The sequence below is a fragment of the Cyanistes caeruleus genome, chromosome Z (assembly GCF_971803275.1).
Source record: "Cyanistes caeruleus chromosome Z, bCyaCae1.hap1.1, whole genome shotgun sequence".
Classification (NCBI taxonomy): domain Eukaryota; kingdom Metazoa; phylum Chordata; class Aves; order Passeriformes; family Paridae; genus Cyanistes; species Cyanistes caeruleus.
Window position 1 is genome coordinate 67,480,933 of NC_141732.1, and position 12,145 is coordinate 67,493,077.

Consider the following 12,145-nt stretch of genomic DNA (forward strand, 5'->3'; position numbering starts at 1 on the left):
ATGATAAATATTTCTAGTGGTCTGTGGGGCTCTTTTCTACCATTTCAACATTTGCTTAAATTTATAACAATTAAGTGATCAGGCTTTACACAGTGATTTGCTGGTAACCCAGGGAAGAGCAGCTAGTAGTTAACACCCATAAATACGTCTTTTGAGCCAAATAATATCAAGAAGTACTAACACTACATAAACTACACCTAAAATCAGTAATATTATCTTCAGGCAGTTCCCTAGGTAGGGCCTTATGTCATTTCTCAGAAAGGAGTTACAATAAGAGTTTTGAAAGCATCATTCCGCACCCACCCCACACACCATAAGCCCGCAAAGCAAACATCAAAGGAATATGAGCATTTGTTTTGACTTTTTCAAATGACAAAACAATGTAATGAATGGCATTGTTTCTTTTCTGTAGTAACTGAAGTGCTCTGCCAAGACAAAGACATAGAAATGAATGGTAAGAGCAGGAGGGATCAAAAGTCAATGCAAAAAGCCAGAGCTGCCGACAAGCAATTATTTATAATGTAGAACACACGAAAGGTCAGTGCTGTTGGAGCAGAAGTATGTACCCCCCATCCTTGATCTACACTGATAGAATTACTTGATATTTCAGTCCCTTCATGCATCCCAGAAAACTTACACAAGGTAAAGTATCGATACTAGCCTGTTAAATGTCCTTTTGGTACTACTTCTTGCTATCTTTCTAATACCCAAATTCCTTCAGTACTGTTTCTGTGACTATAGCACCCATAAATGACTACCAGTCACTTGGGTATGAACTGCACCAATGGAACAAAACACAGATTGACATTCATCTTACCCCAGAAAATGCCTCATTTCTGTCCAGTAATTGCCTCAATGAATATAGTTGTTTGTTCAGCCTTCCTGCTTTTGTCTATTAGTAAGTTTCCACCTCCACTGGTGCCACAGTTCTGGCTTCTACAGCTCTGCCCACCTCTTAGGAATGAGCTAGGTCATCGTCTGCTTCTCTGGTATTAGAGGCCACCAATTGCTGAGTTCATATACATTAGTCCAGACTCAGAGAGACTTCAATTTCTGCTCAGCAGAAGCAAAGGAAGAGGGGCTGGTGAGGAACAGGGGATGGCAGCTGTGTTCACAGGCTACTGGAAGCTCAGCTGAAGCTGCAGCTGCCATCTCTGGCTGAGCATATGCAGCACTTTCCCCAAGCTGGTTTCAGCCTGTGCTGTCTGAAAGGCTCCACAAGACACAACTTGTAAACAAGTACATTGCTTCTGATCAGGTATTTTAATAACATTTTGTAAGAGTACCTATCTGTATTCTTAGGACAGTGAGTGATCAGAGCATCTGGAAAACACCAATCTACTGGGGTATGAAGCAACAATAAAAAGTCTCAAGAAGACAGAGCTGCATGACCTGCAGGCCACGAAGCCACAGCTGAGGCTGTTGCTCTGTAGTACTGCTCAATCTTAATGGGAATGAATGTACTTCTCTAATTTTCAAGGTATTTGGTCAGAGCAGGTGTCCAAGATGTAGAAAACAGAAGGGATAATTCTTATTTTGCCCAGAAAGCCACAGTTCTGCTTCTTACAAATGGGACTATATATATGAACAGTTCACACAAGCCGTCACAGCCTCTTGTAAGAAAAGGTTCCTGTTGCTGAAGGACACGAAGTATTGCGAGTGTTCCCTAGATAATCATCCACACTGCAGCTACTTTTTGTGAGGCAAAAGCCTCTATTTTGGGGTTTTCTTAACCCCTTTTATTAGGTGTTTCAATCTAGGTTACATGATTGAACAATAAACTAACACCCCTTTGGTCCCATTGGTGGGACCAGAGAAAACACACCAAGAACATCTGTTCAGTATTGTTTTGAGAAATACATTTAAAATAAAACAATCTTTGAGAGAAAACTATTCCCAGGAACTTTCCCCCTGGGAAACAGACGAGATCCTCACAGGCTGAAACTCACTCAGGCTCCTAAAATCATGCTCGCAGGTTCCCTGGCAGGAACTTTTAGAAGTTTACAAACTCCAGACAAAATAATAACTAGTAAGAGATAGCTCTTTTATTTCAGCCGTAACAACAAATGGTGCCAGTCCTTTTTTATTGACAGCTTATATTTTGTTTTCACAGTCCAGCATTAGTAAATAAAACACAAGCTGCAATACAAACAAACAGAATGTGTACCAACTGCTCACATATAAAATGAGTAGGTGAATGACATCAGCTGTTTGATACAAAAATACCATCTTTCTGTTCCCTCTATTTTTACATGCTGTTGCACTGACAGGCTGCTAAAAAATACTGCAACCAGTATGCAGTAAGCATAGCAAGCCACGGACAAAATCAGTCCTACACTACCAAAAATATTTATACTCCTAGCATAGCTCTATCCATGAGACACCATAATCTTTACCATAAAAATTTTTTAAAAATTTAAATCAGTATGAAAATATACTTCTGGGTGCAATTCAAATTACATTAGAATTTTTTAATCATCTTGAGAAAGCTAAGTTTTTTACTGTGCTTTAGTTCAGCCACTTCAAACATCCTTAAACAAATCATTACTCGTGGTCTTAAACATGTTCTTTTGATTACTGGCCACCTAATGTCCAGTTATGTATTCACATAAATTTCCACTTAAGACAATGGAACCAAATGTTTCAGAGCCTATAACTTCAGTCTATCCAACAACCATTAGCTCCCCAGGCTTTCACGTCCTGATCTTCCTACTCGCACATATTCCATTTTGTTTCATCTGTATGCAGTCCCTGGCTCTTGATCCTTCAACCTCTTCTTTTCTGCACGATTTAATAAACAGAAACACCGAACACATTCTGACACTGTGAAACACTTCTTCCCTCTTCTAACTGAAGATCTCCTGTGATTAACTTGGCTCCCCATTTCCTTGGGATTGAAAAAATTGGCCAAAATTATTTTAAAATGTATTTTAAAAAATCTGCAACTTGCACCTCAGCAAAAAAAACAGGAGCACAACTATAGAAGTTTCTGCATGAAGATTCCCATTATATCATTCAGTCTGATCATGAACATCTAGTCATGGGAAGTCTCTCTTTCTAAATCCTATGTTCTTTCCTTTCAGTGGATGGATTTTTTTATTCATGCTGGCTCCACAAAGCTCGCTTGGGCTCTAACGGAGAGAGCTCTTCACCTTCACCTGCAGTAGTAGAACAGGAGAGGAAAAGGGACCTGAAACAATTTTCACAATGTAGTTGATTACCTTAATAAAAGGTTAATTTTTTTTATTTGAAAAAAAAGCAATAGAGGAGACCACAACAAATACATGGGTACAACACTAAACAACATTACTTATTCCATCATAGCATTAAGTGCACTCATCTATGCCACAAGCTGGATAAAAGATACAAGAACCAAATGTATTGCTTAATTCCCTTGTATGCTGGATATAGGTTTTAAATCATTATACACCATAAGCCTGAAAAATCATGCAATCATAGAAATATTAAGGGTTGGGATGCACTGTAATGATCATCCAGCCCCAATCTCCCCTGTCATGCACAGGTACACCTTCCACTAGACCAGGCTTCTCAAGGTTTATCCAACCTCGCCCTAAACACCGCCAGGGCTGGGGCATCTCCAGCTACGCTGGGCAAACTGCTACAGCACACTCAAAGCAAAGAATTTATTCCTTATATCTAACCTAAATTTCCCCACTTTCAGTTTGTACCCATTACTCCTTGCTTTGTCTCTACAGTCCCTCTCCAGCTTCCCTGTAGTTCCCCTTCAGATACTGGCAGATTGCCATGAGGTCTTCACACAACCTTCTCTTCTCCAGGCTGAACAGCCCCAACCTTCTCAGCCCATCTTCACAGGGGAGGTGCTCCATTCCTCTTACCAGCTTTGTGGCCTCCTCTGGACTTGCTCCAGCAGTTCCATGTCCCTCGTAAGTTAAGGACATCAGGGCTGGACACAGTGCTCCTGGTGGGTTTCACAGGAACAGAATAGAAGGTGGAATCCCCTCCCTTGACCTGTTGGCCCCTCTCCTTTGGATGCAGCCCAGGATTCCTTTGGCTTTCTGGGCTGTCATCACTCACTGTGGGCTCATGGTGAGTTTTTCACTAGCCACCACCCCCAGGTCCTTCCCCACAGGGCTGCTCTCAATCACTTCTCTGCCCAGCCTGTGGGTGTGGCTGGGATTGCTGCAATGCAGGTGTAGGACCTTGCACTCAGCCTTGCTGAACTCCCTGAGGTTTGCATGGTCCCACCTCTCAAGCCAGTCCAGGTCCCTGGGGATGCCATCCCTTCCCTCCTGTGTCGATTGCCCCACCCAGCTCAGTGTCATCAGCAAACTTGCTGAGGGTGCCCTTGATCCCACTGTCCACATCACTGACAAAGGTGTGCAACAGTATCAGCCCCAGGACTGACCCCTGAGGGACACCACTCATCACTGGTCTCCATGTGGACAACGAGCTGCTGACCACAACTCTGAGTGTGGCCATCCAGACAGATCTTTATCCACTGAGTGGTTGATCCATCAGTCCGTATCTCTCTAATTTACAGACAAGGACGGCCTGCAGGACAGTGTCAAACAGTGTAAGCCCATGTAGACAGTATCAGTTGCTCTGCCCCTGTCCACCAAACTGTAGCTCCATCACAGAAGGTCACCAAACTTGTGAGGCAAGACTTCCCCTTTGTATAAAGCCATGCTAACTTTACAATGATGTATAAACCAAATATTCTTGTTCCTCTTGCTTCAATGCAAGTTAGGCAGGCCCCACACACCACTTAAGGTGGTGAATACCATGCTTCCCTAATGTCTCTGTGCTAAAGAAAGCTAAAAGCTAGGGCTCAGCTAGAGCCCTGAAAACCATCAACTAGAATCCACCGTAGTTAACTCACTTGAGTGTGCCTTTTGGTGGATGAAACAACACGCCACTGAAAAAATACGCACCTAGTACAACTGAGGAAATTAATCTTCCCAAAGCTAGCCAGTATTTCTAGGAAATTAGCTATTCAAACTAAATACTTACCTAAGAACCAGCCATAATGAGGCACAGGCTTCTTTACAATGGTGACTTCTTTTTTTCTGAAATGTTTTCTCAACTGATATGGCCATCCTAATTAAAGCACCTCAGAGCTGAAAGATACCAGAGCTCATCACACAGTTCCACAAAAATAGCCTTTCTCACAGGGAAGTGGAGGGCCGTTTCTCCCCCTCTCAGGCTGCAGTCTCTCCGTGCTGTACACGCTGTCCTGCAGCGGCAGAACTGGCTGGTGTACAGCCGGCCAGCAGTGACTGTATCACGTAACAAGCACCTCTCCCGTGCAGTGTTTGTTAGCAACACCCAGCACGAGCAGACCCAGAGGCTCACTGCCACTCTCCAAAGGTCAGAAATCACAGCTGAAAAGTGTAAAGCACTGTCTCACACACTCCTTCTGATCCTACCGCAAAAACTCTGCAGCTGTAAGATAAGTTCATTCACACATGCTGGACAAGTAGGCTGGCACTGTTTGGAACAAGCACCAGCCCGTAACATTTCAGCTGCATGTGCTGTAGTTACATGTGTGCCTCAGCCAAAACCTGCAGACAGATTCTAAAAGAAGAGCAGGTTTTCCCGCTGCACCCTGCAAATCATTCCTTCAGGTGGCTCAACTCACCTGTTTTATGCCCTAAACCAGCCAGGACTCAACCTACAAGACCAAAGCCCCAGTGTAAGCACAGCTCACCGCACATGATCTATGTGTCCCGTGAAAGATGGCCTAGCAGAGTCCTGACCATGTTGTATTCTACTCTGTTTACCTGACATCTTAGTCCTTAGAGCTACTCTGTCTGACTGCAAACTATCACATCACTTACGAAAGTTATGGTTTTCTTAGAGGTTTTATTTTTAAATAAAAGTTGCACAGTGCTCCCCTGATATACTGTAACAGGCTCAGCCATAAAACGCAATCAAAACCCAAAGATACAGCAGCTTTTAATTGCTCTTCTCTCAGTCTTCCTATCAGATCTTCCTTATTCTTGGCAGAACAAAAAGTAAAGTTTGGTCCCAAAGTAACCGCAACCAGTCTTCTTCAACCCATGCAAAGCAAGGGACAAGAACCACCATCTACAAGGAATTCTACTTTGTTTTCACTCACATTTTATAGCATCACATAAAGCCATTAGCAATGCCACAAACCATTGAAACACCAAACAGTTCAAGCTCTTCTGGATGAAAACAGTAAACAAGGCATTGCTCAGAACAATTATAAAGTAGGCTCATAACATGGCTCTTGAGTAAACACAGTATAATAAGCATTCCAGAACAAATTCAAACAATATTTTCAGTCATGCAATGAAGGAGAGCCCAACTCATTCTCAAGGTAGCACTAATTTGAATGAAAAAGGCAGGCAAAAAAAAAAAAAAAAAAAGAAACACGAAATATAGCAGACTGCTTGCTGCAGCTGGGAAACAGGCATGTAAGGCAGAAACCCACTGCATGCATGCTCATTTAACTGAGATAGCTGAAATAAAATGTCATGGTTCTTTCAGTCTGTTTCTTCTGTCCTACAGGCTGTACTTCATGGTCAGACTATCCCCAAACACCAACAGGCACAAAGGAAGTTGTTTGGCTCTACCAGTAAGATTGTAGAGATAGACTGTGTGTAGATTAAAACCCCAGACTTTTGCATAGTGGTCAGGCACAAAGATATCTGTTCACAGAACTAACACAGACAGGTCCTACCAACCACCAATGCATCCTAGAGATTTACTACAATATGGAGTTTTACTGATATTGTTTTCTCTTGAGGCAGTAAAAACTCAAATTCTATTTAAATGCTATTGAATGTTGTAAAATTATAATTGCTATTAATAACCCCTTTCCAACTATCCCTTAGAGCTGTTGCCTGTTAACTACTGACTTTTTTTTTTTTTTTGTATGAAATTACTCTTGTGCATCCAAAAGAATATTTCATGTTTGGACTGATCACTTATAAACGAAGTTTGAAGACCATAATAGATTTGTGACAGTATTTAAACAGCTTTCAAAGTTCTAAGTACTAATTATCTCCATCTCTGCTAATGTCCTGTTTAAATACAACTGATTATTTGTATTTATGTTTTCATAAATCACCTTTGTTCTAGGATTACAAGCAATAAGCTTATTAAGTGATCAGAGGCAGCAATTTGCTGCCTTAATGAGCAAAAAGCCAACAAAAACCATCTTTGCTTTGCACATTCTGAGTTGTTTCACACATTATGAACCCATCCTTAGCAGTCACTCTGTGCCTGATGTGGAGGACAAGCAGGTCTAGCACTGTGATACAATAATGCTCTCGCTGAGTCTTGCTAAATGGCCCAAGAAAAGGAGAAACTGGGAAGCATAAATCATTCCAAACCAACAAAATGCGTGCTGTGTTTATTCTCTTAATGCAGGGAGGTTAAGATTTTGTGCTACATTTACCAGAGTTTCATATCCTCTCACCAGCAGTCACTGTGCAGTTTTTTTGTCTCCATCGCATCTCCAGTGCTCTCCACGCAGCCCTGTCTCACCTTTCCCATAGCACCATGATCTCACACAGTGGATCCCTTCCACAAAACCTAACCAATAGCACTGGCACAGCAGGACAAAAGACAGTGTTGCAGACTGTGTCACTGCGAACAGGAGTACTTTTGTAAATTTAATTTATAAAGCTGAACATGATTTAGTAGGTATGGGTGTTGGCTTTGCAGTCTGGATCTCTTGGCAAGTCAAAAGACAAACATAAATGGTTTAAATTAGCAAGGTAAGTATGAATAGCATAGCAGATGGAGTTCTAAAACTCAGAAATGCTTGATTACTCATGTAGTCCTTCAGCTATTCAGTACATGCTAACAAAGTCAGGCAATATTACATCTGAAAAGTTACTCCAACCCAAGCATCGGCGCACATGCATCCACCACCACTTGCATTTTTCAGCAGCTATTCCTTCAGGAAGAGTAACATTAATTATCTTTTACATCCTCACAACACAGTACATATGAAATGCTCAGCAAATAGCAAGGTATTGGTCAAGTGAGACATTAAGTTCCCTACTGTTGCAAGCCCCTCTGCTACTGTGAAGCATTTCTGAAGATTATATTACCTCATTAATAATGAAGAACTAACCTCAGTGATCAAGGCATTTTCAACAGAATACATGCTTTCTAAAGGTCAATAAAACATGTGCTTAAATGTATTTTCAATTCATAATCTGCAGTACACATGATATGGACAACATTCACCTTTGTCAGAAAACAGAAGCCTTTACAATTTTTACAACAAAATTGTTTCTCACACACTGAAAACCAGCTCTTTGGTAAGAGGATGCTTGTTCCATCTCTCATAAACTACAATGATGTATAAACAAACACCCACCTCATACAGAGATTTAAACTAGGATTCATATATGGTAAAGGAAGATTTCCCTTGTGATAAACAATTTGAGCACAAAGTGTTCCTTCAAGTCCTGACATAAATCTGTTCCTGCCAAGCTAGTATCTCATTGCATCAGCCTTTCACCTTCACCACACCAAACTAGCAGCCCTACTACCTCTCTCCCTGTTTTCCTCATACTGCCCTCTCCCCAGAATTACTACCTCAACTCCACTGGGCCAAAGAATTGTCCTTCCATCAGAAAAATATTTGGTAACAAGGAAAACCCTTTATTTAAAATAAACCTGACCTTCTACCCAACCTATCATTGAGGACTCCCATGTGGAGTGAGTAGACTCGTTATTACATTGCTGCTAATCTTGCCCTTTCTTACCCCACCAGCTTTGTTATTTCTATAATTTTTATTCATTTGTAATGCTTTTGAAACATTTTGACACGTACCTTAAGACTGCAAGATCTTCAACCGTGTTGAGTTCAACTGGATTGAACTGGGTTGAACTGGGTTGACAGCAAGTTCTGTAGCATCTAATAAAGCACTTATTTTTCAGTAAGAGAAAAAAAAAAAAAGATCAAAGCATTCTGCCTACACTGCTTTCTCAATAACAAATATTCACAGCTTCTATTTTATTCATGAAAATCTAGTATTTCAAGTAAGATACATGGTGCTATATTTATTCAGTTCAACACTCCTTCCGATAGCGCAAGATAAAACACAATTTCTGCAGCCAAAGTTTAATTTAACAGGAGCAAGGCCTAGCTCCAGTTAATATAAGCAATTAGACATGTACATACAGTCAGGCAAAAGAAACCCTGCAAGTGGAAGTTATACCCCAAAAGGACCACTATATACTCATACTTCCTCAGTCTCCAGTTCATGAAAAGGAGGAGTATCAATCTGTAAACGGGAGATTTGCCTTCAGAGGTTTTGATCATTCCTTACTGGAAGAGGATACAAGAGATCATATACAGAACTACATGCTACTTCCGTTTGTAAAGATGCTTAAAACAGAGCTCTACAGATTTCTTGGAACTGAGCTCTACAGATCTCCCCAACACAGCCAGTGTGGCACACACACCCACATACTCTCTGGGAACAGTGCTGTGGGCTGCCTCGACAGAGCCCTTGATTTTTCACACTTGATTGGTGCTACACTGTGCTGTGCAAATACATCTAGACCAGGAGAGGAAACAGCCCATGGTAATGAAAACTGTGATTACCATACTCAGAGAATTTCAAACTATCTGGTGGGTGTCTATAACTTCTCTATGTATTAGTGTAAGTTTCAGCAGTTATAGTCATATACTTGATAAAAGTACCACTACCACTTACTGGCAATGTTAAAAATTACTCCTCAGAACGACTGCAAACTGTCTTTTGTGTCAATCCTTTATAACTATTATAACATGCTAACATCATGAATTAACACGGCAAATAGCAATTCTAGTAATGCGAGACTGAGATGTGGTGGAGATGAAAGACACCACATTCCCATTCAAACAGCTCAAGCTGTCTGAATTATTACTGAATAACTTTCAGTAATACAAACATTTATCACTCAGAGCCACAAGACATCTCAATTGCAACGTACTTTAATCTCAATATTTAAAATAGCATATTTTAAATAAACACCAGCATTTAAATACATCTTACCAGATCTCCTTAAAATGATTCTATACCCAACTCTATTTTCATTGCTGATGTGAGCAACCAAGTCTGTGCAATACTTAAGAGTCTTACGGATTTAAGCTAAAAATAACAATTTGTCAATTTAGCTTGACAAATAAGTTCAATTTTTGTACCGGTAAATATTTGCTTAAAGCATTAATAAAACAGGATCCAACTCAAGTGGTAGTCTACAGTTTTTTAATTGCTTCATTCTTACTTCTGACTTAATCACGACCAGAAAAATGACCAGGTGTGGGTCTTCCGTAGCTGCTACACAAAAAGAAAAGTTAAACTGTGACTAAACACCCTGAAGTTAATATTACACTATAAACAAAATATACTGTACTGAGAAGATTAGTAACTTATCCACTCACTTGATCACTAGCATTAATCCTGTGAGAGTTTGCAACAAGTTTTACTGAAGACACTACTAAGATAAAGCATTAGTTACTCCTCTGCTGTATAACCCCTCTGTTTGCACACTTCTGCTCAGGACGATTGCAGCATTTGTTTTTCAAAACATTCTCTGCTTTTTTATCCTATGCAATACTTAAAGCATGCCACGCAATAAGAAACAAATTTATGGACAAACGGCATTTAAAAAAAAAGAAAAAAAAAGAAAAAAAAAAAAGAGGGCAGAATTGCAGAGATTGTATAAACTGGAATAAACCATAAAGAAGAAAAATTCTGATTAGGTCTATTACAGCGGGGAAGACTGCGACGCTGGCAGCTAAACGAGCATTCTTGCTCTGCTTTTTAAATCCAAGTCCACACAGAAAAGAGGATTTCTCTGAAGAAAACTGTTTCTCCAGATCTCTGAGGCCAGGCTTGTCTTCTCCGGCACTCCCTCCATCACCCACAGCACAGGACGTGACAGGAATTCTCGCCCCCCGCCCGCCGTCCCAGCCCCGGCCAGAGCTGAGGCCGCGGTGCCGGGCCGGCTCGGGCGCCGCGCTGCCCACAGCAGCGGGACACGGGCGGCCCCGCGCCCGGAGCGGCTCCGACGCCGGCCGGGACCGAGGGGCAAGTTCGCAGAGCGTCCGCAAACGGCGGGCGAGGGGAGGTGAAGCCGGACAGGAGCCGGACCCCGGCCCGTCGCCCCCGGGGGCGGGAAAGCCGCTGCGCGGCCGCGGAGGCGGGCGGCGGGAGCGGCGCGGAGCCGCCGCCCGGTACTCACCGACTCGCTCTGAAACTTCCCCCAAGTTTCGGCGGCGCGGCGGGCGGCAGCGGGCGTGCCCCCCCCCGGCGGGCACCGGCACCATGGGAGCGCCTCAGCGAGCGGCCGCCGCGGCCGGCCCCAACTTCTGGGGCGGCAGCGACCGGCAAAAAACGCGAACGAGAGCTGCGGGGCGGCGGGCTGAGCCCGCACTCCTCCCGCGGGGCGGGGCGGGGCAGGCGGAGAGCGGAGCGGAGCGAGGGAGGGAGGGAGGGAAGGAAGGAGGGGAGGTCAGCACGGGGCGGGGGGCGGCGGGCACCGCTCCCCAACACCCCTCCCCACACACCGTCCCCCGGCGGCAGCAGCGGCGGCGTTGGCGCTCGCTTGCTTTGCCGCAGCCCGCTCCGCGCTTGTCCTGCCCTGCCGGGGCGCGGGGCACTCAGCGGCCATCGCCGCGTACTTCTCCTCCTCCTTCCCCCCGGCAGCTGCCGGCCCTGCCGCCGCGGGGAGGGGATCAGAGCGGCTAGGGGGAGCCTGTCTGGTGGGGCGGCTCAGCTGGTCCCGGGGATCGCCGCCGCCCGGCCCCAGCCCCGGCCGGTGCCGGCCCCTGGGCTGTGCCGCGGGGCTCCGTCTGCAGGGGGACGGCGGCTACTGCAGCACAGCCCGGCCGGCCGGACGGGGGGAGCGCGGCCTCGGCCTCGGCGCCGGCTCCGCGCTGCCAGCGCAGTCCCAGCGGCGATGGCTGTCGGGGGCGAGCCGCGGGCTCCTGGCCTGGCCTGAAGCAGGGGCTCAGCAGGGATAGCATTTGTGTTTAGGAGAGCGACGAACACGATCTTAGGGCGGAGGGGGTGCCGGCGTGCCGCGGCTGGCCGGTGGAAGGAAAGGGGTCTTGGACGGCTGAAAGGATGATGGCACCTTGCGCGACCAGGTGTGTGGCAGTGCACGCACAGGGCCGAGTAGTGTG

The 12,145-nt window shown here is 44.4% G+C and overlaps 1 protein-coding gene across 3 annotated transcripts in view; it reads right to left on the reverse strand.

The window, feature by feature from the left end:
- Window positions 1–11,783, reverse strand: part of GHR (growth hormone receptor) — a 119,584-nt gene extending 107,801 nt beyond the window's left edge. The window contains exons 1-2 of one of the 3 annotated variants that reach the window (XM_086867049.1): window positions 11,203–11,418; window positions 8,801–8,895 (exon numbers count right to left, since the gene is read on the reverse strand). The gene's annotated coding sequence lies outside the window, so the exon portion shown is untranslated. Of the gene's footprint in view, window positions 1–8,800; window positions 8,896–10,399; window positions 10,777–11,202 lie in introns of those variants that run through there. The other 2 variants (XM_086867050.1, XM_086867048.1) reach the window with 2 other exon arrangements.
- Between the last annotated feature and the right edge of the window lie 362 nt (window positions 11,784–12,145).